The sequence below is a fragment of the Monodon monoceros genome, unplaced genomic scaffold (genome assembly GCF_005190385.1).
Source record: "Monodon monoceros isolate NGI ecotype Baffin Bay Population unplaced genomic scaffold, NGI_Narwhal_1 Super_Scaffold_8, whole genome shotgun sequence".
Taxonomy (NCBI): domain Eukaryota; kingdom Metazoa; phylum Chordata; class Mammalia; order Artiodactyla; family Monodontidae; genus Monodon; species Monodon monoceros.
Genome location: NW_021703785.1, coordinates 18252730 through 18276782, shown reverse-complemented (window position 1 = coordinate 18276782; position 24053 = coordinate 18252730). Strand labels below are relative to the sequence as shown.

At 38.5% G+C, this 24053-nt stretch overlaps 1 long non-coding RNA gene across 1 annotated transcript in view; it reads left to right on the top strand.

Moving 5' to 3' along the window:
- The window catches only part of LOC114888312, a 32307-nt gene extending 13691 nt beyond the window's left edge, over positions 1 to 18616 (top strand). Inside the window, exons 3-5 of the long non-coding RNA XR_003791754.1 lie at positions 6242 to 6418; positions 15374 to 16277; positions 18144 to 18616. This is a non-coding gene — a long non-coding RNA (uncharacterized LOC114888312). The remainder of the gene's footprint in view (positions 1 to 6241; positions 6419 to 15373; positions 16278 to 18143) is intronic.
- Positions 18617 to 24053: the final 5437 nt, after the last annotated feature.

The following is a 24053-nucleotide window of genomic DNA, read 5'->3' as shown; positions in this document are numbered from 1 at the left end:
TACAGATAAATGGTCTCACACTCTTCTTTAGTAATGAGAATTTAAGAGAAAAATCACGTAGGCTGGATAGACTCAAGGAATATAAATTCAAAGTTTATTTTGCATTAGGTTAGGATTCATGAAAATAAAGCCTAACCTTTCTAGGCATATGCCATCATTGAGAAAAACATCGACCTAAGTTGCTTGTGGCCAAAAGTCCAGTCTTTGACCTGTACTGAAAGGTTTATGTGCTGCAAATGCTGGAAGTTAATGAAGTGGATACTCCATTTAAGCATTAGCAGCAGAGTACCAGGAAAAGGCCGAAGGGAAAGATCAACCTGGGCTCAGAAAAAAAGCAGAGTAGAAGTATAATCTGAGATTGGAACCTTTGCCTTTTGCACAGTCATCCCTCTACCCCCAAGTCCTTTTAGCCTTTTTCTGTAAAGGAGAATAGTGTTTCATCAAATCTGAGATGTTATCAATTTTAAGATGCACCTGTGGTTCATGCAGAGCTTTTTAATCAGCCAATTAAACTGACAATGCTTTCTTATAACTAGAATTTTTATTTTATACTTGTTGAAAGATACGCAAAATATTATATATGCATATAATGCTTTTCATATCTCACTATTTTGCACTCATAAAAAGAATAAAAAATGAAGTGGTAAAGGAACTCCAAAACTTCTTCACCAGATCTTACTCTTTTGGATCACTTCCCACAAAGAGTCATAGAGAGCTCTGTTTTCTCATAAAATATCACCCTCTATGCCAACCAGAAAACTAGTGATACTTTTAAAATATGTCCCAATATTGTCTTTGGGGTCCTCTTGGAAGTTTCTGACATCCTGCAAGTTTTGATACTTGTGCTTTCTTGATCTTAACTGATACTGACAATGGAAGGTTTCAGGTAACATTTAAGACCTTCTTCTATAGACTGAATGTTTGTGTCTGCCCAAAATTCATATATTGAAACCTAATCCCTAATGTGATGATATTTGGAGGTGGGGACTTTGGGAGGTGAGTAGTTCATGAGGGTGACACCCTCATAAATACAATTAGTGCCCTTAGAAAATAGGCCTCAGATAGCTCCCTTGCCTCTTCCACCATGTGAAGACACAGCGAGAAGGCAGCCATCTATGAATCAGGAATATGGTTTTCACCAAGCACCAAATCTACCCTTGCCTTGATCGTGGACTTCCCAGCCTCCAAAACTCTGAGGAGTAAGTTTCTGTTGCTTATAAGCCACCCAGCCTACGGTATTTTTGTTTTAGCAGCCTGAGTGAACGAAGACACCATCTTATTAAGGTCCCTAGATAGTTTATGATTGAGACATTGAGGGTTTCAGTTTTCCCATCACGCTGTCAGAAACAACAGCCAAGGTCGAGCACACTCAAGCAATAACACATCATCCCTTCTACCTGATCAGAGTCCATTTTAAGATTACATCAATTGTAAGATATTTGCCAATTTCAGAAAAGCTAAAATGTGGAAAATGTACGGTTAGAATTAATGACATTAAGTGTTCAAGCTGTTCTTTGTTAACTGTGCAAAACAATTTAACAGTTTTGACATAATTCTATATTTACTAGAGTGAAACAACTGCTGATTAATTTAACCTGTCTGTATGACTTTTTCTTTCGTAAGAGTACTGACCTTCCTGCCCTCAAAATCCATTATTTTGGAGCCCCCTACATTGTTCTCCATGCTTGGATCTAAAGAGATTGTAATGTCAGCAAGGTTTGTTTTCCCAATTTCTCTTCCCCTGAGCAGAGTGTACTTTGTAAACCCCTTCTCTCACAAAAGGATTCAATATTTTTTAATACCAATTAGTAAAATACATAATTAAGTACTGTCCAATTTGAAGTTTAAGGGTACAAGCTGTATAATCCTTTCTCTAAGACCTTGAGACAGATGTTTCAGAATTCTCAATTTTCTTTTAATGTTATAAAGATAATATCATACATACACCATATCCTATGTAATCCAATAAGATCTAGGGTGGCACCCTGTAATCAGATGTGTTAATATTTCTGCACTGAAATGTGTGAATTGTGATACTAAGAGGGATGAAGGCTATAAATGGCCTCACTTAAATCCAAGTTGGATTTTGCCACCAAATGAGATCACATCAGATGAGTTTTGCCACCAAGTGAGTTATGCAAATCTTTTAGTTTTTCAACCTAAATGGATCTTAGAATTGCAGATATGGAGCTGTGGACATATGTTAAGCATAAAGATTCAAGTTTTTGCATAAAGTCTTAGGCATGAGCTAGAAGGTGAATGATATTTTAAAAGGTTGAAGGAAAAGGCAGGTTTTCTCAGTTCCCAAGTCATCACATCACATTTGGAGAAATGGACAACATCCAACACTTGAGATTGGCCAGGTGGCTCTGAAAATTTTCCTCATGGCATCATCTTCTTCCTCCTTAAGTTTCCTCATCTCAGAAAATGGTATCACAAACTACCCAACTGCAAGCCAAAAACCTTAGAGTTGTTCTTGATTCCTTTCTCATTTCTCCTCATGTCAAGCAGTCTTACCAACTCTACTTCCAAAACATGCCCTTTTGGAGCATATATGTTATAGGGCCTATAACATCCACTCTCTCCATCTCCACAGCTACTACCTGAAGCCAAATCTCTTCATGTCTTCTCTGACAAAATAGCCGCTTAATCCATCTTCTATTTCTACTCTTAAATCCCCACATAGCTACTCTCCATACAGCAGGCAGAGCGATCTTTAAATTCCAAATCAGATATCTCGTTCACCTGCTTAAAAACCTCTAAACTCTTACCAAGACCAGCAAGGCTTTCCATGACCCAGATCCCATCCGCCACTCCCCCTTCACTTACTGTGCTTTTCTTACCTTCATCGGTTTCTTCCTGTTTTCAAATAAGCAAGTTTCCTTCTTCTTTAGAGTCTTTTGCATTTTCTGCTTCCTTGCAGACGCAGCTGGGAACACTGATTTCCCAGACCTGTGCCTCGCTGGCTCCTTCTTCCTTATGACCTTAGATATTTATAAGAATATTAACCCTGTGTTATAGTGAAGAATATCCAGATTATTTATCAGGACAAAATCATTTTCATGTAATTCAATTAAAACTATAAGACGATATATTGCAATAAAATTGGGATAGGCAAGTCTCCTGAACAGACCAACAGGGTGACCAAGCTGAAGCTTCCAGCTGTCCCATGGGCTAGTTATGTGCCTATTTTAAGACTATCCTGCTACTTTAGCTAAATAGCATTTTCTTTGGCTTATTTTCTCATTTCTTTATTATGTTGCATAAAAGTGTAATTGCCTCAAAAATGACATTCACACACAAAATTTAGAATTTTAAATCAAAAAAGTTGTCTTAAGGTTTTATTTTCAGTTCTTCTTGTCAACACTTCTCATTAATGCTGACTATGTTTAGTGAAACTTCCTTTATGTGTGTAATGACCCTTTCAGCTATAACTATCCCTGTTAATATTAACAGCTAAAGTTTGAAGTATGATTATAAATGACTTTTTTTCACATGCCAAAAGTCTTTTATTTTTTGAAGTGTCAAATCCTTCTTTAATTGCTGGCTCCACACAATGGCTATAAACATCCTCAAAAGCAATTTTTAAAAAGCCATTTCAAAAAACATTATCTAAAGTAATTTTAAAATAAAGTGTTTTAAAATTATAAATACTCTAATACATTCTAAGTATAAAAAATTTAGGACTGCAAAATAGTTATTTTGAAACATTTGAGTGTCTTTTTTCAGATTTCTTTAAGGAATCTCATAATGGCAAAAAAAAAAAAAAAGAGGTTAATTTCCTGAACGATACAAAAGAAAGAAATCTAAACAATCCATATGTAAGTCTCATGGCCACATATAAATGACTGCACCCATGGTCAAAATGTTACCAAACTGGTCAACCAGACCTAGGCTGGGGTCATAGCCAGGGCTGAGACCCTGGAGATTCCTCTTCTGATTAGATTTCTGCACCAAAACCAACAGCAAAACCAATGCTGAGACTGGAACAGCCCAAGCTTTATTCAATGATCAAGGAACGGAGAAGTGGGAGCCTAGTTCACAAACTAACTTCTTAACCCAATTTGGGTGGAGACACCAAATATATAGGAGGGTCCAGGTAAAAAGGGAGGGAATTGGAAAGAGCAGAAGGAATATTCATGAGTTATCCAAGAACAGGGGTGTGGTTTGAACCCGGAACTGACGCAACTCTCCTTTTCCGCAATTGTCTGGGCTTTTCCGGTTGTTGTCATGGCAATCATCAGCTGGCGGGCATGTCATTTAGCTAATACATTACAAGGAGTGTATAATGAGGCTCAAGGTCTACTGGAAGTTAAATTCTCCACCATCTTGGGCCTAGTTGGTCCTAACCGGTTCTTGTTTTTTCTCTTTGCAGCTTCCTCCTGAAACTGAGATAAGAGTAATTGGTTTCTATTAGAGGGAGGGGCAGGGGTATGATTCTGGGGCAACAGCCTTGTTAACAATAACCACAGAGAAAAAAATTTTGTATTTGAAAATTCTATACATATGGTGCCATCACGTGCTTTCCAACGTATATTACTTCAGTGATTTTTCAGTAACTTAATTTTCCTAGATCTCTGTTTCACTATTTCTCAATCTCCCTCAAGGCCACCACACATTGGAGGAAAACCTGTCTTTGCTAGAGGTGCAGTTTATAACTGACACGGAACAGGCAGGTCAGCCTGAGTGGGGCTTATATTGAGTCCTAGCTTATTGACTCAGAGAGAAGGGCTGGAATTTAACCAGCACCTCCCAAAACGAGACTATGTCTTTTACCAGCACATCAGCAAACAGGCTGATTGAGAAGCCTCGAATCCTAAAGTTCCTCTATAGGGAGGGTACTATTGACATTCCTTACTGCCTGTAATCCTCCCAATAACCCTGTCTTTTAGGTTCTGCTATGGTTCTCCTGTTACATATAGAAGATACTGAGGCGCAGCCAGTGAGGCTTGGGCAAGGCTTTGACTAAAAGCCTCTTTGGTTGCAGGTTATTCTACTGCTTACACTTCCTTTCCAAACACTGGAGAACTGAAAGATTTATAGACAAGTAAAGAGGGCCAGGGCAATGATTCTCAGTTGGTTATTATTTGTATGTATAGAAAGAGAGAGAGAGAGAGAAAATATACCAGTGGTTTTGGTAGAAAATACCAAATTTTAAGAATATAAAAAATGTAAATATAAAGATTAAAAAACCAGAAGGATTAATGCTATGACTGCTTATTCAGAGAAGAGGATTTTTTTTTCTGGTAAGTTTTCATACATGAAATCCCTTCTCTATAAGCATTTAGATCAAGCTTCATTCACATTAAGAGAAATTAATTGCTTTCCATTTCAATTTATTTTCATTTAAAGCCAGCCAGTTTTTTCCCTAATATTACAGACTCATGCTTCACAGGCACTATTAACTAAAAAAAAAAAAAAGAAGTTTCAGTTCATGACAAGGAGGGAATGAAAGGCTTAAGAGCTTGAATCCGACCCTCAGATTGCCTGGATTCAACTCAACTGTACCTCAGTTTTCTCTCCTGTAAAATGGAAATTGTGAGGATTAAATGAGAAGATACCAAAAAAAGCACAAGATATCTGATAAACATTAAATTATAGCTCTTACATCTATTTTGATGTTATTTTACATGCAGAAGTGATCATTGGAATGTCTTAGATAATAAAATGGCTTCAATTGTCAACAATTCATACTAGAAATGCATAGATTATTGAATCAATTCTGTAGTGAATACAGGGCTGATTGCCAGTTTCCCTAAATTTTCAAATAATGAGATTCCCTTAAAGGTGAGTGATATTCCATAGGTACAAATGCCCCAGGCCTCCTGATCTTAAAACTACACTCCAAGCCACTCATGAATCACTTCATTTTGGCATTTGGAAAACTCAAGTCAGCATAACACAGCCTTACAATGTCCCTAATGTGACCCCATAAAAGATTTACTTGTAAACAGACAACAGAATCATGACAAGCATTTTCCTTTATCTGCATCAGGAAGCATGGCTATCTTGAAAGTCTGAGAAGATTAATAGGCTTTATAGCTCAAGTATTTTCCCTCCAAAATTCCTGGTTTCATGCGGGCTAGATTAAGGATGATACGGTTGAACAATTAATGCCCAGGATTCCAAGAGTAAAACTGTATTGCCCCAAGCAGCAGCCTCAAAGCACAGCTAGCAATTAGCCATTCAGAGCAAAGGGCTGTTTGTTTATTTATAACTCCTGGCTGTCCATTGCCTGCAGGGGCCCATGTCTGCTGCCAGTGGGGCATATCAAGGAATGAGGATGTGGCGGATTCCATTCCTGGGACCTGTGGAATCCGGGTGGAGCTTGGCATCGCTGCTGTTGCTCAGCTGGTCTTGCTTCATGTGCAGCTGGAACTCTGTCATGTAATGATGGAGACTTTCACTTACAGTTGAGGTATGCTGACATCTGCATGTGTTCATCGTGCTGCGTGATTCACGCAGACCTGAGCAAAGTTGGGTTTGTTCTTAGTTAAGTCAGTAATAAAGGAGCTACTTTAGGTGCCTATAGGAATTTCAGAGATCATAGGTATGGTGGTATAATATCTACACAATAGATATCTATAAAATATCTATATAATACCTATATAATATCGTATATACCAGAGCAGGGAAAAGTTCAGCAGATAAAATTCATGTTGTTAACTGGTTGACCTTAAAATAGAGCGAGTATCTTGGAATATCCAGGTGAGTCCCATGTAATCACAAGATTCCTTGAAAGCTGAAGAGGGAGGCAGGAGAGGTGGTCAGAGTGATGTGAGGTGAAAAGGACTGGACACGTCTTCACTGGAGGGAGGGACCACCAGCCGAGGGCTGTAGGCAGGCTCTAGAAGCTGGGAAAGGATAGGCAGTGGATTCTCCCCTAAAGCCTCCAGAAGGAACACAGCCCTGCCAATTGACCCCTTCCTTGCAGCCCGTGAGACCCAGGTCAGACTTCTGCCCGGTAGAACTGATAAAGAATACCTGTGTGCTGTTTTAAGCCACTGTTTGTGCTAATTTGTAACAGCAGCAAAAGGAAACCAATACACTTTCTCTGTGGCCCCAGAGAACTCCCCGTTCTGCCTCTTTTTGTTTCCAGGGTACTCCTCTTTCCTGGTTCCACATCTCTTACTGTTCCTTCGCAATTTCTTGTTAGCTTCTCTTGAATATCTCTAAAAATTGGTTCTTCCCCAGGTTACACAGCTAGTTGTCTTTTCTTGCTCTACAGGAATCACAAATTTGCTGAACATGGCCCAGATTCAGCTTGCACCTATGTTTTCATTGGCCTACACGGTGTTTTTACACAAACCAAATTGAAATGCACTTAGGTAAGACATGTGTCCTCTGGTTTTCCATAATTCACCCAACTCCATACTGTATTACTTGGCCTACTTCCCTGGCTTACACTGTTTGCTTTGTCCTTTAAGGTTTTGAGTTGAAGATCCCTCTCCTAAAACATAAATGGGTAATGGGATGTTAAGATGTTATATTAAAAAGAATTCTTGGGACTTCCCTGGGGGCCCAGTGGTTAAGACCTCACCTTCCAATGCAGGGGGTGTGGGTTCGATCCCTGGCCAGGGAGCTAAGATGCCACATACCTCGTGGCCACAAAAACAGAAAAACATAAAACAGAAGCAGTATTGTAACAAATTCAATAAAGACTTAAAAAAAAAAAAAAAAAAGGTCCACATCAGGAGAAAAAAAAAAGAATTCTTGAGTCAAACAGGTTTAGGAAATACCAAAATAGACAAAGGTAGGTTGTTATATGTCAGGAGGTGACAGCCTTGATTATGCTAGCTATCATATATCTATATAATATAGGATATAGCTGCATACAGCAGGGCTGCATATAGCATGTAGCATCTCCCCAACTTATGTCCCCATGGAACCTTAGCTAGGGGAGCATCTTACAGGTAGGGTGCTCCAAGTATACACACTGAGATGTGTTATTCAGTACACTCTTTTCATTACTGCAGCCATCACCTGTATCTTAATGATTTCCCAAAGCTATAAATGTAATAAATCGGACCCCTACAAAGCATGTACATACTGCATGTCACATACTGTTCTAAGCGCTTTCACACATATAAGCTGATTCATGACCCTGAATGATAATAAGCACTGTTCTTATCCCAGTTTTACAGGTAAAGAAACTAAGACCTGGGGAACTTACCATGTACTCAATGTCACACAACTAGAAAGTTACAAAGCTGGAATTTGAACCCACCTTGTTCCCGAGTCTGTGCACTGAACCACCTACATCTAGCACTTACCCTCTCTTGAACTGGAGGTGTGGGTCCGGTATAAGAAAGTACTGTGCACCAGAAGTAGCTGAAAATATAACAAGCCATTTCAGATCAGATTAAATTCATTGCCTCAGAAAGAGGCTGGAGGACTTCTTCAGTGGGAATTTTCTGGGAGGTGCTAGTATTGAAGACATCTAATCTAACCATAAGATCTTTCTAAATATGAGATTCTAAAAGGGTAAGAGAATCTATGCTGACTGAAAAGGCAATATGAGCAAAGGTAAGGAATGTTGTCCAGAGCAGACCAGCCTGGCTGTTACGAAAAATTCACAGAGAATGGCTGCCGAGTAGCGCTTCAAAGATATACAGGAATCAGATTGCAGGAGGCTTTGAACGTCAGCAAAAGAGGGATTCGATCTCAGTCCTTTAACTGACGGGGAGTGCTGAAAAGTACTGCATGAGGAAAGTGATAAAGTTTTAAAAATATATATACATAGTGATATGAAGGAAATTAAGACAGTCGTCTTGATCTCCTGAGGGATGATTAGGGTCAGTCCTCTTTTGCAGCTTCTCTTCCTCCCTGCCCCACTAGGTGGCACCAGAACCCAAAATCAGGCCACTAGAAAAGGTTGTCTCTGTTCTTAGCCGTTCTTGGAGGATGACTTTGTATAAAGATATTTGATGCGATTTGAACATCTCAAAAAATGTTTTTATTGCCAATTCCTAACTTGTCTCTTCATTCACCCTGGGGTATTTTTCCAGTAGTTAACAATTTTCAGCTTAACTAACTGTAACGTTCTGAAGAAGAGCTTCTGGGGACCCTGCCAGGTTAGAGTACTGGTATAGACCAATGAAGTAATGCATCCGGCAGAAATTGCTAACAACCAGCTGGAAGCTGATACGGTGGAAATTATTCGACTCTTTATGCAATAAGGGGGAACTCTTTTAATTCACAAGGCAGGATTTTCAGGTGGCTTGTTGAATTACCTCCTAGACACTGAACTCTACTTAGAGTATGGAAGGGGGTGAAAGCCTGAGCTAACTAATTACCTAATTCTTCAGGAAAGAAATCTGAGAGCCCAGCACATTGTCCCTCCTTCCTTTCTGAATGCCTCTTCTAGGTACCAACTATTTTACGCAGAAGAGGGCTCCTCCTTTACGTGTTTCTTAATTGAAGCTTTTTTTCCCTCAGTGCCACAGTTCTGTTCTTATTCTGCCTTTTTAAAAGATGGGAGGGCTTTCAATTTGTTGCAAAGTTAGTGTGCTCACAAATTTACATAGAAAGCAATCATTTCTGGTCACATGTAAATATGTATGTAGTGACAAAAGTACCCATAAATCAAGATTCCTATTTTAAACATCTAAGACCAGTTCACATGGTTCAAAGAATCAACAGGCAAATGGCATATTGCTCAAATCACAGGTGAGTGGGCACATGGAATTTTTCCCTAAATCCTTCAAACTGAAATTTGAGGAGGAAATGCAAAGTTAGTGTTCGTGTCACAAAGGAGGTATTGTTTAAAGATAAACAGGCTTTTGTCTAAATACCATGGTCTCAATTTTTCCCTGATTTTAAAGAAAAAGAAAAAAAATGTATGTACTCTACTTAATTTTGTTTATTTGAAATTTTTACACTTCCATTTTTCTAAACCTGACTTTTCTAAAATGGGCAGTAGAAGAGAGAGGCTAAACTAGATGATAGACTTATGGACTTGGATAAATAATTAATGGCCTGGAGTAATTAGCTGGAAGATGGTTAATCATTAATCTGTCTGAGTCATCACAAGCATTTGCGCCTACCCACAAATTATTGCACTAATTATGTGTATATATATTTTGTCAAGATGGAAATAAATATATGATGAGAATCAGCACTTTGAAAAACTAAAATATGAAACAAGTCTGTTTGGTCTACTCTTTGTTAAAGATAAATGAAATTTCACTTTTCCTTATTTTACCTAATAAGAAAAAAGTTGTAGAAATTCCACCTGCATTTCTAAGCAAGAAGTAAAACTTTTTGGTTAGGGAGGCAAAATAATTGGCTAATTTTGTCTTTCTTTAGGGACTTTTTCCAGGAAAAAAAAAAAAAAGCCAAACCCAAAACACCTCATTATTAAAGTATCTGGTGAACAATTAGGGTTCTTTCAGAGGACTTAACGGAAAAAAAATGTCCTTTAACATAATGCTGTTTTGCAATTTATGGCTGTGTTCTTCAATGTGGTGTTTTCCAATACAATTTTATTACAGGCTTTAAATTATACTTTCACAGGAAAGGTCTGCCTTTAAACTTTTAGGTCAGAATTGTTCAGATCTTTTCACACTGAATCAATCAGGTTTAAAGCTGGCAAAATCCTTGGCAGCCTTGTAAATCTTTCAAAAGATGTTATCCAATTACCCTTCATGGGCCACAGGATTCTACAGCGTGACTACTTCCTTCTCTGTGTGGAATTAAGTGCTCGTGAGAGGTTAGAAACCAATGGAGTTGAAAAATAAGGTTTTGCATTTTTCTTCCCATTTACACGGTATAGGTATAGCTCCAGCTACTAATATATGAGATCGGCCACAGACATTCTGACCTAAACAGTGGCCCTGGTATTTACTTGTTTTAAATTAGCAAAAAAAAGAAAGAAAGAAAAAACACATTAAAATAGTACCAGAATGGTGCCCATTGCAAAAACTTTATTTGGGACCTGTATTCAGAATTTAGCGTAAAGATATACGTCAAATAGAAAGCATAAGAGATCACTATTGCTGTTAGCTTTTCAAGAAAAACAGATTTTTAGGTACACTCAATAAATACACATGGATTGGAAAAAATAACAAAAAAGATAAATGTACTTCTTTGGTTTGGGTTTTGATCTTCTAAAAAAATGTGCTTATTTTCCATTTATAAAGCACATATTAATCTTTGTTAGTTCTTCCTCCTCTAGGTTGCCAATATAGAATACTAATAAAAGGCTAAGGAGACATTCAATTTATATAAAAGCTTATTTCATGCCACTTGGTTTCAAGAGGAAAAACAATCATGGGCAGAATCATTTCGAAATAATTTTTCAAGGAAAAATGTGAACATGCCTATGGATTCCTTCACAGAAGCTAGAAAAGCTCTGTTCTCCTTTGTGATGTAAAAAACCTAGTGGAGGTTATGGGATTGTAGTTGCACCTTTGACCTCAAGGCCTCTGGAGTCATTCACTTGTCATGACCTTTGACCTTTGGCAAATCACAACCCTGACTCTCTGTTTCGCTTGATTTTTACTACCTATAACAAAAGGTCTTTCCCCCTCTGGAATGCATAAGAAGAAGTCATATAAATGTTTAAAAATAGTGTGTCAGCCAACAGTCTGGCCAAGAGAAGATAAGTATCAACAACAAAAACAAAAAAGTCACAAAGCACGAAGGAAAATGGCTAACATTTAAAGTGTCCTCCGGTGGAGCAGATTGATTTCAGACACTGCAGTGTGAGCAGTTGACCACATGTTCCCTCTCTTAAAATCTTTGTTTTCTTTGATTTAAAATGTGATGTAGCAAGCGGCGGGAAGGTTGGTGCTGTTATAAATTGTGCTTCTGATTCTTTGCAGGCGGGTCATTAAAACTTGCAGACATCACCCCCGCAGCTGTGTGTTCATCAACACTTCCTTTTAACCACTATCTAAATTGCTTCCATCTCCAAAGAAATGCAATTCCCCTTATCAGGATTGTGAGTGAAAGGCGAATATGTGTAAACACTGGGAGTAAAATGTAGAATTGGAACCAGCTCGAGTGCAGCTGAGGAACCAAGGCAGTTCATAGCTGTAAAAATGTATACAGGAGCCCTCTGGATTGAATAGTCAGTTACTGAATGTATACAGTATTAAGTCCCAAATATTACTTAGTCTTTTTTTTTACAGTGATTTTAAAATTTTTATTATTTACTTATTACAGAAGGTCCTTATTGGTTATCTGTTTTAAATATAGCAGTGTGTACATGTCAATCCCAAACTTAGCCTTTAGGATATCAACTGTTAAGGATCTAATATACACTACTGATTGGTTAACTATCAAGTAATTCGAGTTTTCACTAGTTTTCCTTTCTAATACTCAAGTTTATTTCCTTGCTTATTTATTTTAAACGAATAGTGGGGAAGGGGCCGCTTGAAGATACAGATTAAAAAAGTGTCTAGAAGGCTCAATACAGCAAAGAGTGATGTATGCTTTTCCACCAGGATGAGAAGAAATGGAATCTCTTGAATTTTAATACTGTAGGATTTGTCTACTTAAGGAATACTCTTGTGGTTACTTATTTCCCAGCCCGCATGGAGATTTTTTTTTTGCATTAAAATAGAATATTTTAATATTTATTTTGGGGACGGTTTAATTTTTAGCTGTTTTCACTGGCTGTATAGTGGAAATCCACCAATTTCTTTTTTTTCCTGATAGTTTCTCATTCCCTAAGGATCAAAAGAAGTGCTTGCTACTTTGAAAATACAGTGAAAACTGGCACATTGATGAAGTTGGTTCTAGATAAGCAATGACCTGGTTCAATTATAATTTAGAAGGAAAATTAAGGGTTTGCCAAGTACTCAAACAAGTCTAATTAAAATCTTTGCAACAAAGATTTTTCAGTATTTGTAATTCATTTTAAACACAGCTGAATACAAAATCTCTTTTAAAAATCTTAATACAAATCTGTTTATAGAAGTATATCTGCAATCTATAGTTTTTGTAATCTCTAGACAGAATTCATTAAAAGGTGTCCAACTTTTAAAATGTTATCCTTCCTAAGGTCAAGGTAAGGTAAAGTGAATGGGCAGCAAACTATGGAGTGGAAGGTATACTATGCTCTCTGAATGTGTTTCATACTATGTGACATCCTGTGCTATTCGAATGTACTTTTTCCTAATTTTCACTTCTATCACCACAATACCAAAAACTTCCTGCAGCAACCAGGATCTTTTCCCCTCAGATCTCAGCTAAGGGTCCTGTGGTTTCAAATTAGAAATCTCAGAATTTAGTCTTTGTTACCTTTCCACTGGAATATTTATGACTTCCTGTAGAGCTAGTCTTCAATAAAACTTAATCAACCATATGGAAATTTGAGGGAATTTGTTGAATTTCTTACCCGAACATGTTTTTGAGTCTGAAAGTTGAGTCAACAGAAAATAAATTGATCCCTTAATTTCACAGAAATCTGTGATACATCATTTGGATAACTAACTGATGGACATTATCCATGTTTTGTTTCCCCTACTTTGAGTCATTGAAATACTGCTGTCTCTCATTTTCTCCTTCTTCCTGAAAGACAGGGTCTAGAATTTTTATAGCTGTGATTTTTAAATAACAGTATTATGAAAGATAGTAAACAAACCAATTTTACTTAGGGTTTTACAAGGCTAATATTGACAGCAGTATTTCTCAAGACCCCCTACTATGGACTTCCTCTAGAGCAAGATGTTTTCGAAATGCAAAACATCGGTCTCACTGCTCTCACCTTCCACCACCTCTCCCGAACTGCACACGCGCAGCTCTGCTTAACACATGTCAGTCACTATCCATCCAGATAGAGCAGGGTTTCTCAACATTGCTACTGCTGACAATATGGATGGGATAATTCCCTGTTGTGGGGATTGCCTTCTTTCATTTCAGAAGATAGAGACTGGTCTCTATTCCCCAGGTGCCAATATCACCCTCCCCAAGTGGTGACAACCGAAAATGTCTCCAGACGTTGCCAAATGTCCTCAAATTTCCCCGCGTTGTGAACCACTGAGATAGAGACAAAATCCTTAAAAAGTGTCTGCATGGTATTTTCGTACCTATCAAAACCTGTGTTATTCAGGGTTCTCCAGAGAAACAAAAGTGTAGTATAGATAGAAAGAGATTTATTATAAGGAATTGGCTCACGCAAATAGGGAGGCTGGCAAGTCCAGATCCACAGCATGGGCCAACAGGCTGGAGACCCAGAAGAACAGATGGCACAGATGAAGTGAAAGGTGTTCCACTGGAATATTCATCTCTCTCAGTGACCCCTTCCTAAGAAGGGATCCTCAGGCTTTAGGGACACAGACCTTCTCTCAGTTCCTTGAATATATGTCCCTTCCCATGGTGGGTCTTTGCACCTGATGTCCCCAGTCCTGGGACACTTTTTTCCCACCCCACCCTCCATTTGGGCAATTAACTCCTTTCCACTCACCTTCACTTGCACTTCCTGATGACATTTTTTCTCCCCCTTCTTGGGTAGGTAACATCTCCCTAACTTTTCTTCCAGAGCACTTATGCAACTTCTTCAGAGCACTTATCACTGCAAAGTCCTTGGGGCTTTTTTCATTTTTATCTTTCTCTGTATCTCCAGCACCTAGCATATAGTAGGTACAGTTGTCCCTTGGTATCCACAGGGGACTGGTTCTAGGACCCCCGTGGATAACAGAATCCATGGATGCTCAAGTTCTTCATATAAAATGCCACGGTATTTGCATATAACCTATGCACATCCTCTTGTATACTTTAAATCATCTCTAGATTACTTACTTAAAATACCTCATACTATGTAAATGGTATGTAAGTATCTACTGGCACATGAGAAATCGAAGTTTTGCTTTTTGGAACTTCCTGGAAGTTTTTTTTGGAGAATATTTTCAATTCATGTGTGGTTGAATCCACAGATGTGGAACCCACAGATACAGAGGGCCGACTGTACTCATAAAATATTTGTTGGCTGCCTGAATAAATGAATTAACATTTACCCCAAATATTTTTCAGATGACTATTGGCTTACTGAGTGACTGTTGGTGAAATGACTGATAACCTAGGCCTCACTCCCACTGTTTGTTATTCCAACACTTTGAACACTGTAAAATGCATCGCTGTTTTTATACTGTAGCATAAAATGTGTCATGAGCATTTGCACACTACACATTTTGGAATTTAATGACTTAAGGAAAGGTAGGTACGCCCATGATCAGTTAATTGCCTCTGGGCTCCAAATTTACCCTTTGTTGCCTTGCTTTGTGATATTGGAGTTGGAACCCATGAAGATTTCTCCTTTGCCAGCCAGCAGTATATTAAACTTTGTCAGTAGAGGGTGTCAGAGCAGGGACAGTGCCAGAGAAAAGACTTCTCTTGACTTGGTTGCATCCTCTCATCTTGCTCCTAGGATGCAGCTGCTACAGGTGTGTGTTCGGGAGGTCCAGTGGCACAGCCCTCCAGCAAGTCTTGCCAGGACCCCAGTGGAAGGCTTTCTGAATTCAATCCCTTTGCAGGTTTCCCTTCTCACCAGCCCCTGCCAGCTGGCTGTGACCAGTTTTGTCCTGGAGCTGTTCAGTGAACTTCTCTGCCATCCAGTGGGTCCAGCCACACTGTCAGCAATGAATTCTACATCTGTGTTGGAGAGGATGCCCCCTCTCACCCCAGTGGTCTTCCTTCATTGAGTACTGTCTCTCAGCACTAGGAGATTCTTTGGGTTCTCCTTTATGCCCTCTTAGAGGCTATGTACCTGCTACCAGTTAGTAATTCTTTGTATTAAATGTTCCCTTTTTAAATTACTGGTGTGGATTCTGTTTCCCTGGACTCTGTCTGGAACAGTGGGTCAATGAATAAAAAGCCTGAATACGTACACACAAGCGCACGTACATAGTTTTATCTCAAGAATATTGAAATATGCCTTCTAAGATGAAAAATTTGCAGCAAGCAGAGATTTTAAAGGACATACTGCAGTGATCAGTATCCAAGACACAGAATTTTACTGCTGGATGGAGCCCAAGAGTTCACCCAGGCCCTTGTTTTCCAGTTGAAGCATCTCTGTCACCAAGAGGTTAAGTGACTTCATTTACTACTGAGTGGAAGAGTGGCCTGATAGGAGGCAGTTCCTCCATGAAATGTCCCTGCCCCCCTTCTCCGCCCCGGGGAAGATGCTCTCCCAGACCTTCACCAGATGACTCACTGGCTTTTATACGAGGACCCATGAGAGGGGGAAATTTCTCTCAAGTCTAAGTACCAGAAATAATTATGCTTCTTCTGAACAACTGCTCCAGATTTAGCTCGTGGACAATGTGAATCATGTAAGTGCTTGTTTTCCACTTACTTTCCACAGAAAGCTTCTGGGCCATGCGATGGCTCCCTCCTGGCAAGGGGGCAGCACCTCATGAAACATACCTTCTGCATCCCAGGCCTCCTCCCGCTAATCTCAGCTGTTTTCTACCCTGCTTTCTCCTTTCCTTGATTGCCTCACATATTAATTCTCATTATCTTATTACACATCAGACACTTTAAAACATCAATTTAAGAATAGGCTACCTGGGGCTTCCCTGGTGGCGCGGTGGTTGAGAGTCCGCCTGCCGATGCAGGGGACACAGGTTCGTGCCCCAGTCCGGGAAGATCCCACATGCCGCGGAGCCGGCTGGGCCCGTGAGCCATGGCCGCTGAGCCTGCGCGTCTGGAGCCTGTGCTCCGCAACGGGAGAGGCCACAGCAGTGACAGACCCGCGTACTGAAAAAAAAAAAAAAAATAGGCTAGCTAATCAACTACACTCAAATATAAAATAAAAACTAAAAAAAATAATAGGTTAACTATAAATAAAATATTCAAGTACAGATCTTCCATTATCCTTATTCTCACTTCAGCATTCTTTTCATTACGGTGTTTGCTGACAACAGAAAGGAGTTTAAATACTTACGTCCTCCCCAAAGTGGGTGCACCTTGAATGCCTAAAAGCAATTTGTTCAGACATTTCAAGATATTCCCTGTCACTTGCTCACCTAATTAACGTGGTTCACAGATAGTGGGCCAGCATCCTTTTAACTCTCAGATTTTGATTTATTTCACAAAATATAAGATCAATTTTCCAAGTAATTCAATTGGCTTTTTGGGTTAATGCCCTTCATGGCTTCAAATGTATTCTTGTGCCTATTTCTATTACTCAAGGCTTTGATCTTCAAAACTAAAGTCTGCATTTCTCTTAGGGCTCTTCTGGGTTGAATAGCTCAACTGAATCAATGAGGAATGAACCCGTATCTGCAGACACCCTAAGTTTTTCAAGCGACTGAACTAAGGGAAATCAGAATAGACAAAGGAATTAGGAAAGACACGTTGCAAATACCATACCCTACCAGTTGATATTTATTAAAAGAGGCTAGTAGGTTTCCAAATATATACCCGTCTGGAAAGTGTGTTGGTTTTGAAATTATTCATAGAAAGTATGCTTGTGTTTTCCAGTGTTATCAATCACCTGAAAATTTCTGATGAGCGCTTTTAAGACATTTTAACCAAACAGTCTTTGCCTGAAGTTTGTAATCGTTTGCTTAAAGAAAGCCCGTACATTGTAAGTGGAAGTTCTCCTGGCATGGTGATGTAACATCGGGCACTGATATAAAAGGCAGTGGTATAGCAGGAACAGAGCTTTCTATATACTGTGCACAGACAGGGTCCCTGGGGGCCAAGGGAAACCATGTTGGAATTTGCTGCAGTTATATCTGCTCTTGCCCAGCATGGTCAGCCCACTTCTAATAAGATGGGGAATCCCTGAGTAATTAAATCAAGACTCTAGTCTCCCCACTAAAGACCCTTTCCTTGGCATTAATAGTGGTGTTGCCCCTGAAGGATGTATTACCTGAGCTGCCCCTTGACAACCATGCAGGTTCCTCCAAGACCATTTGCAGGATAATGTGAGTGAGTAAACATGAAGAAGCCTGGCTTGCACAGTACTTAGTAATATAAATATAACAATTCCTGTGGCTATTTTTGACTGTTGCCGAATTACAATGGGAATAAAGCAGCATGGAGAAAGCTATGGCTTAAGTGTGCTTAGTTTTGGGGTGAAGGTAGAGATAAGGGCTGGTGCGATTTAAAAATAAATGATTCTGTTGCCATGGTTTCCTTCCTTGCAAATTCTTTTCAACATGAATTTCTGTTGTTGTGTTTAATTTTAGATTCATGCAGATTTTCGACAAACAAGAATTCCTATACATCGGAGAAATGGTTTTTCAAAAGCTGCAGGAAGAGATGTTTGGCAGTCTGGCTTAAACATTTCTGAATAAGCTGCAGGATTCTGGCTTTAGACAACTACCAAAGGAAAGCAAATAAAGAGAATGAGAACTTAGAGAACGCATAAGACTACGTTTAACCTTATGATTAAAAATGAATTCACATTACTGCAGGCTTTAAGGGGAAAATGTTGTCTTGAAGATGGCCTCTCAATAGGGGGAAACACAGGGAGACAGATGTCCCTCCTAGGAAATAGCTCTCTTGACAACCAACCCATAAATGTTAATTTAGCTAAATATTCATTCATTAATATCAAAGGCTCTAATTGTGTTTTCAAAATCTGTCATATTACCTCAAATATAATTCAATTCTTGAATAGGGTTTCAGAATTACTTAAAATTTATACCTGCTCAAAAATAGCTCTGCTTCGGGCTTCCCTGATGGCGCAGTGGTTGAGAGTCCGCCTGCCGATGCAGGGGACACGGGTTTGTGCTCTGGTCCGGGATGATCCCACATGCTGCGGAGCGGCTGGGCCCGTGAGCCATGGCCGCTGCGCCTGCGCGTCCGGAGCCTGCGCATTCGGAGCCTGTGCTCCGCAACGGGAGAGGCCACAGCAGCGAGAGGCCCGCGTAATGCAAAAAAAAAAAAAAGCTCTGCTTCAATTTTTTCAGTTTAATAATAGATATTCCAAACTTGGAAAAACATAAACAAAAAGGAAGAGCTGAGTTTACCAAAGAAATTCTTTTTCCTCATGCTTTTATTACAGGATTGTTTAAATAGTAAAATCCTCTACCACAATTAAAATATGATTTGATTTTTAGGAGTACCTTTGTTTCTTTTTTTTTTTTTTGCGTTACGTGGGCCTCTCACTGCTGTGGCCTCTGCCGTTGCGGAGCACAGGCTCCGGACGCGCAGGCTCAGCGGCCATGGCTCACGGGCCCAGCCGGCTCCGCGGCATGTGGGATCTTCCCGGACTGGGGCACGAACCTGTGTCCCCTGCATCGGCAGGCGGACTCTCAACCACTGCGCCACCAGGGAAGCCCCAGGACTTGATTTTTAAAAAGAAGGAAAGGGTAAAATTACTTGGGCAGAAATGCATTATTATACAGTTGTTAGGTAAACAGTAGACACTGAAATCTTGGTAAATGCTAGTTTCAAAAGTATATTTAATAGTTAAAAGGTTCACAGTATTTTAAATGTTGCCTTTGCTGTTCAATTTCTTTTTCTAAGGATTTTGAGGTTAATCTCAATAATCCAGCAAAATGAGAAATCCAGAAGTTAGAATACATTAAGATAGTAAGGGATGAAATTCATTGTAACTGAAAGGAAATGAGTGAACAATATTTGTCTTTATAAACTTATTTTCTAATTCTGTTACTCTGATTTATTACAGTAATCAACTATTTTGTTAATTGTATATTTAGTGTTTAGTCATTCAAATTCTATGTTTGCTTTTTCTTTAAAAAAAAACTCAGAGAATAAAAAGTAATTCTTACAGTATTTTAGTCCAATTAAAGTTGAAACAGAAGTTTGTGGTATTTCTCTTTTTTTCTGAAGTATAGTTGATTTACAATATTATACTAGTTTCAGGTGTACCCCACAGTGATTCAGTATTTTTGCAGATTATACTCCATTATAAGTTATTATAAGACAATGGCTATAATTTCCTGTGCTATACAGTATATCCTTGTTGCTTATTACTTTATACATAGTAGTTCGTATCAATCTCATACCCCTAATTTGTCCCTTCCCCCTTTCCCTCTCCCCTTTGGTAACTGTAAGTTTGTTTTCTAAATCTGTGAGTCTGTTTCTGTTTTGCATATACATTCATTTCTATTATTTTTTAGATTCCACATATAAATGATATCATACAGCATTTGTCTCTGTCTTATTTCATTAAGCATAACATTTTCTAGGTCCATCCACATTGCTTAAATGGCAGAATTTCATTCTTCTTATGGCTGAGTAATATTCCCTTGTGTATATATATACACAACACATCTTCTTTATCTATTCATCTGTTGATGGGCACTTAAGTTGCTTCCATGTCTTGGTTATTGTAAATAATGCTGCTATGATCATCGGGGTATATGTATCTTTTCAAATTAGTGTTTGTGGTATTCCTCTTGATGTACCCTATATTTAAATTTACACATATGAATTTTAGAGCATTTTAGAAGGGGTGTGTGTGTATTTGGGAGAGAGGCAGGGGATTTGATGATTAAGATATTTCAACTAATAGTATAGACACAGCCCAAGTTGATGGAATGATCGTATCAGTCTCCATTTCTCTCTGTAGGTGAGAGGGTAGTGCCTCATGTTTTATAATATTTCTATAGTGTAACAATCAGACAAAAAGTATTGTGAAAATTTGGACATTTTGAAATTTCCATGCATAGTTCAGAGCTGCTCCTCAGAGCAGACTTTGTCAAGGATCCACTTTTTCTAAGGGGGTTGGGATAGCCAAGGACCTACTTCTTTGATTTTCTCTGAGCTTTGCTTATGGCTGACTTGGAAGAACAGCTGGCCAGGCTTTTCTTTTCTTTTTTTAACATCTTTATTGGAGCATAATTGCTTTTCAATGGTGTGTTAGTTTCTGCTTTATAACAAAGTGAATCAGTTATACATATACATATGTTCCCATCTCTCTTCCCTCTTGCGTCTCCCTCCCACCATACCTATCACACCCCTCTAGGTGGTCACAAAGCACCGAGCTGATCTCCCTGTGCTATGCGGCTGCTTCCCACTAGCTATCTGTTTTACGTTTGGTAGTGTATATATGTCCATGCCTCTCTCTCGCTTTGTCACAGCTTGCCCTTCCCCCTCCCCATGTCCTCAAGTCCATTCTCTAGTAGGTCTGTGTCTTTATTCCCATCTTACCCCTAGGTTCTTCACAGGCTTTTCTTGATGGCAGTTTGCCTCTGCCCTGAAGCTAAAAGGGCTTTTGGACTATTGCACAACCCCAGAGTTTCTATAGCTAGTAGGTCATGTGGCTTTGCCAGAAACACTGAAGGTAAATAACTCGAGCTATTGCACTAGTGTAGACTGGTCTTCCCACCAAGAACAACTTGACAAGCTTGACAAAATACTTTTTAAGAATTTGCGTGAAGGTTTTGGAGAGCAATCGGGGCAGCCAGTCTTAAGGGGCCAAGATCCCAAGCGGAAGAGGCACTCATTGAGATTAGCCTCCATTTTATGTCAGTTTTCCCTTGAGCTCTCTGCCCTTCCCAAACATCACAGATATAAAGGCTGACAAATTGATGAGAATGTGGGTGTGAAGGCGCAGAAAAGATAAGCAGAGTTTTCTACAGTCTCACAGGGCTGCGGGGAGAAAAATTGGAGTCCAGGAACTGAGGGGCCAAGATCGTGGAGAGAAAGTAAACACAGAGAAGAGAACCAAAAAATCTGAGATCAGATGTATAGAGAAACTAGGTGACAGAGGCAGATATAAGATAGATAATGGAATTATGGGGTACGGACTTTACAATAGGTCAAGAAAGTATTTGAAAAAATGAAGAATATCATTAATCCTATAGACTGAATGTTTACACCCTCCCAAAGTGCATATGTTGAAAGCTAATCCCTAGTATGATGATATAAGGAGATAGGACCTTTGGGAAGGGATTAGGTCATGAGGGTGGAGCCTGCATGAATGGGATTCATGCCCTTATAAAAAAGATGCCGGGGAGCTCCCTTGACCATTCCACTATGTGACGACACAGTGAGAAGATGGTCATCTATGAACTAGGAAGTGTGAACTTACCAGATACCAAATACGCCAGCACCTTGATCTCGGACTTCCCAGCCTCACGAACTGTAAGAAATAAATCACTGTTGCTTACAAGCAACCCAGTGTATAGTATTTTGTTATAGCAGCCTGAATAGACTAAGACTATAAGAAAATTGAAATCTATTCAAAGGAGGAATCAAACGAGCTCTCTAGAACTAAAAATTAGATAAAGTGAAATTAAGGATGCAATAGATAGGCATAATAATAGGTTAGACACAACTGAAGGAAGGAAAATGACCTGGAAAATGGATCCAAGGAAAAGATATCCAGATTGAAGTATAGAGAGAACAAAGCTAGAAAAGAGACTAGGAGAATATTGGACAAGATGTCAAAATCTAGTATATGTGTGATTAGAGTCCCAAAGGGGAAAACAGGAGCAAAAGAGAGAGAATTAATATCTGAAGATATAATAGCCAAGAATTCTTTAAAATAAATAAAAAATATCAAGCCCCAGATTCAAAAGGCAATATGAACCTCAAGTATGATAAATACGAAGAAAAACACACCTAGGCAAACCACCAAAATGTGACCAAAAAAAAGAAAAAAAGAGAAGAGATAACCTTCAAAACATCTAGAGAAAAATTACAAGTTTTTATTTTCAAGGAGAAAAATGACCCTTACAATAACTCAATAGAAATAAATGAAGCCAGAAAACAATGCAATTACATCTTTTAAGTAAAAAGAAAAAAAACCTACCAGCATAGAAATGTATAATCAGTAAAAATATTCTTCTAAAATGAAGACAAATAAAGACATTTTTAGACAAACTAAAATTATAACATTGTTGCCCACAGATTTTCATAAGAGAAGTATTACAAGTACTTTTTCAAGCAAAAGGAAAATTATAATAGAAGCACAGAAATGCAGGAAAGAATAAAAAACTATGAAATCTTAAGTATGTATGTCTAAATAAATAAATATAAACTGAAAATAATTATAATTTCACACTATGTGATAAAAAGTATTTATAGAATTAAAATGCATGACAACAATAATTCAAAAGGCAAGGCACGGCAATAAATGCTATTAAAGTGTTCTAAGATCCTCATATAGTCTAAGAAGTAATAAAGATTCCATTTATATTAGACTCTTACAGGTCAAGGATTGATGTTATGATTTCTAATATAATTAATTAATGTGTAACTAAAAAGCTAAAGGAAGGAAAATGCAATTATAAAAATATTTTATGAAAGCTAAAGGATGCAAAAAAAAAAAACCCCACAAAAAAGAGACCTAGAACAAGCAGAACAAATGGAAAACAGAGATAATAGATTTAACATCAAATGTATCAATGATTACATCACATATAAGTGGCCTAGTAAAAGTGTAAAGCAATTTCATGGCTTTGCAAAACTTTTTGACAACTTCTGACAAAATTACATGTACATCCATCCTATGACCCAGAAATATCAACCCTTTGTATTTCTCCCAAGAGAGGCGGAAATGTATACACATACAAATGCTTATAAGAACTTTATACATAATATGCAAAAAATGGAAACAAGTCAATTCTACGTTGACAGAAAAACAGTCATACAATGTTATACTACTCAGCAATAGAAAAGAATATGTTGCTGATACATGCTAAGCACGTCTCAGGTGTTTCACGTGGAGCAAAGGCAACCATATCCCGAAGCTTACATGCTGTATCATTCATTTATATGAACTGCATATTTAATTTCATTTATGGTATTAGAGCTGAGAACAACGATTGTCTATGAGAGTGGAATGGAGATTGCCCGTAATGTGGCCAACAGAACTTTCTGGGACTACGAGAAAGTTCTATATTTGACTGAGGTGTTGCTTACATGGGTGTATACATTTGTAGGAACTCATCATGTTATACATTTAAGATACATCTCACTGTATGCAAATTTCACTTCAATAAAAAATTGAAAGCAAACAACAAAAACCCATGCATAAAAATAAGTGGACTAAATACTCTAAATGTTTTTAAAAACTACCAGACTGGGTTTTTTGAAATCCAAATTAAATGCTGCTTAAAAGACACATTAACAAAGACACATGAAAAGACAAAGAAAGGCTGCAAGCAAAAGCACGAGAA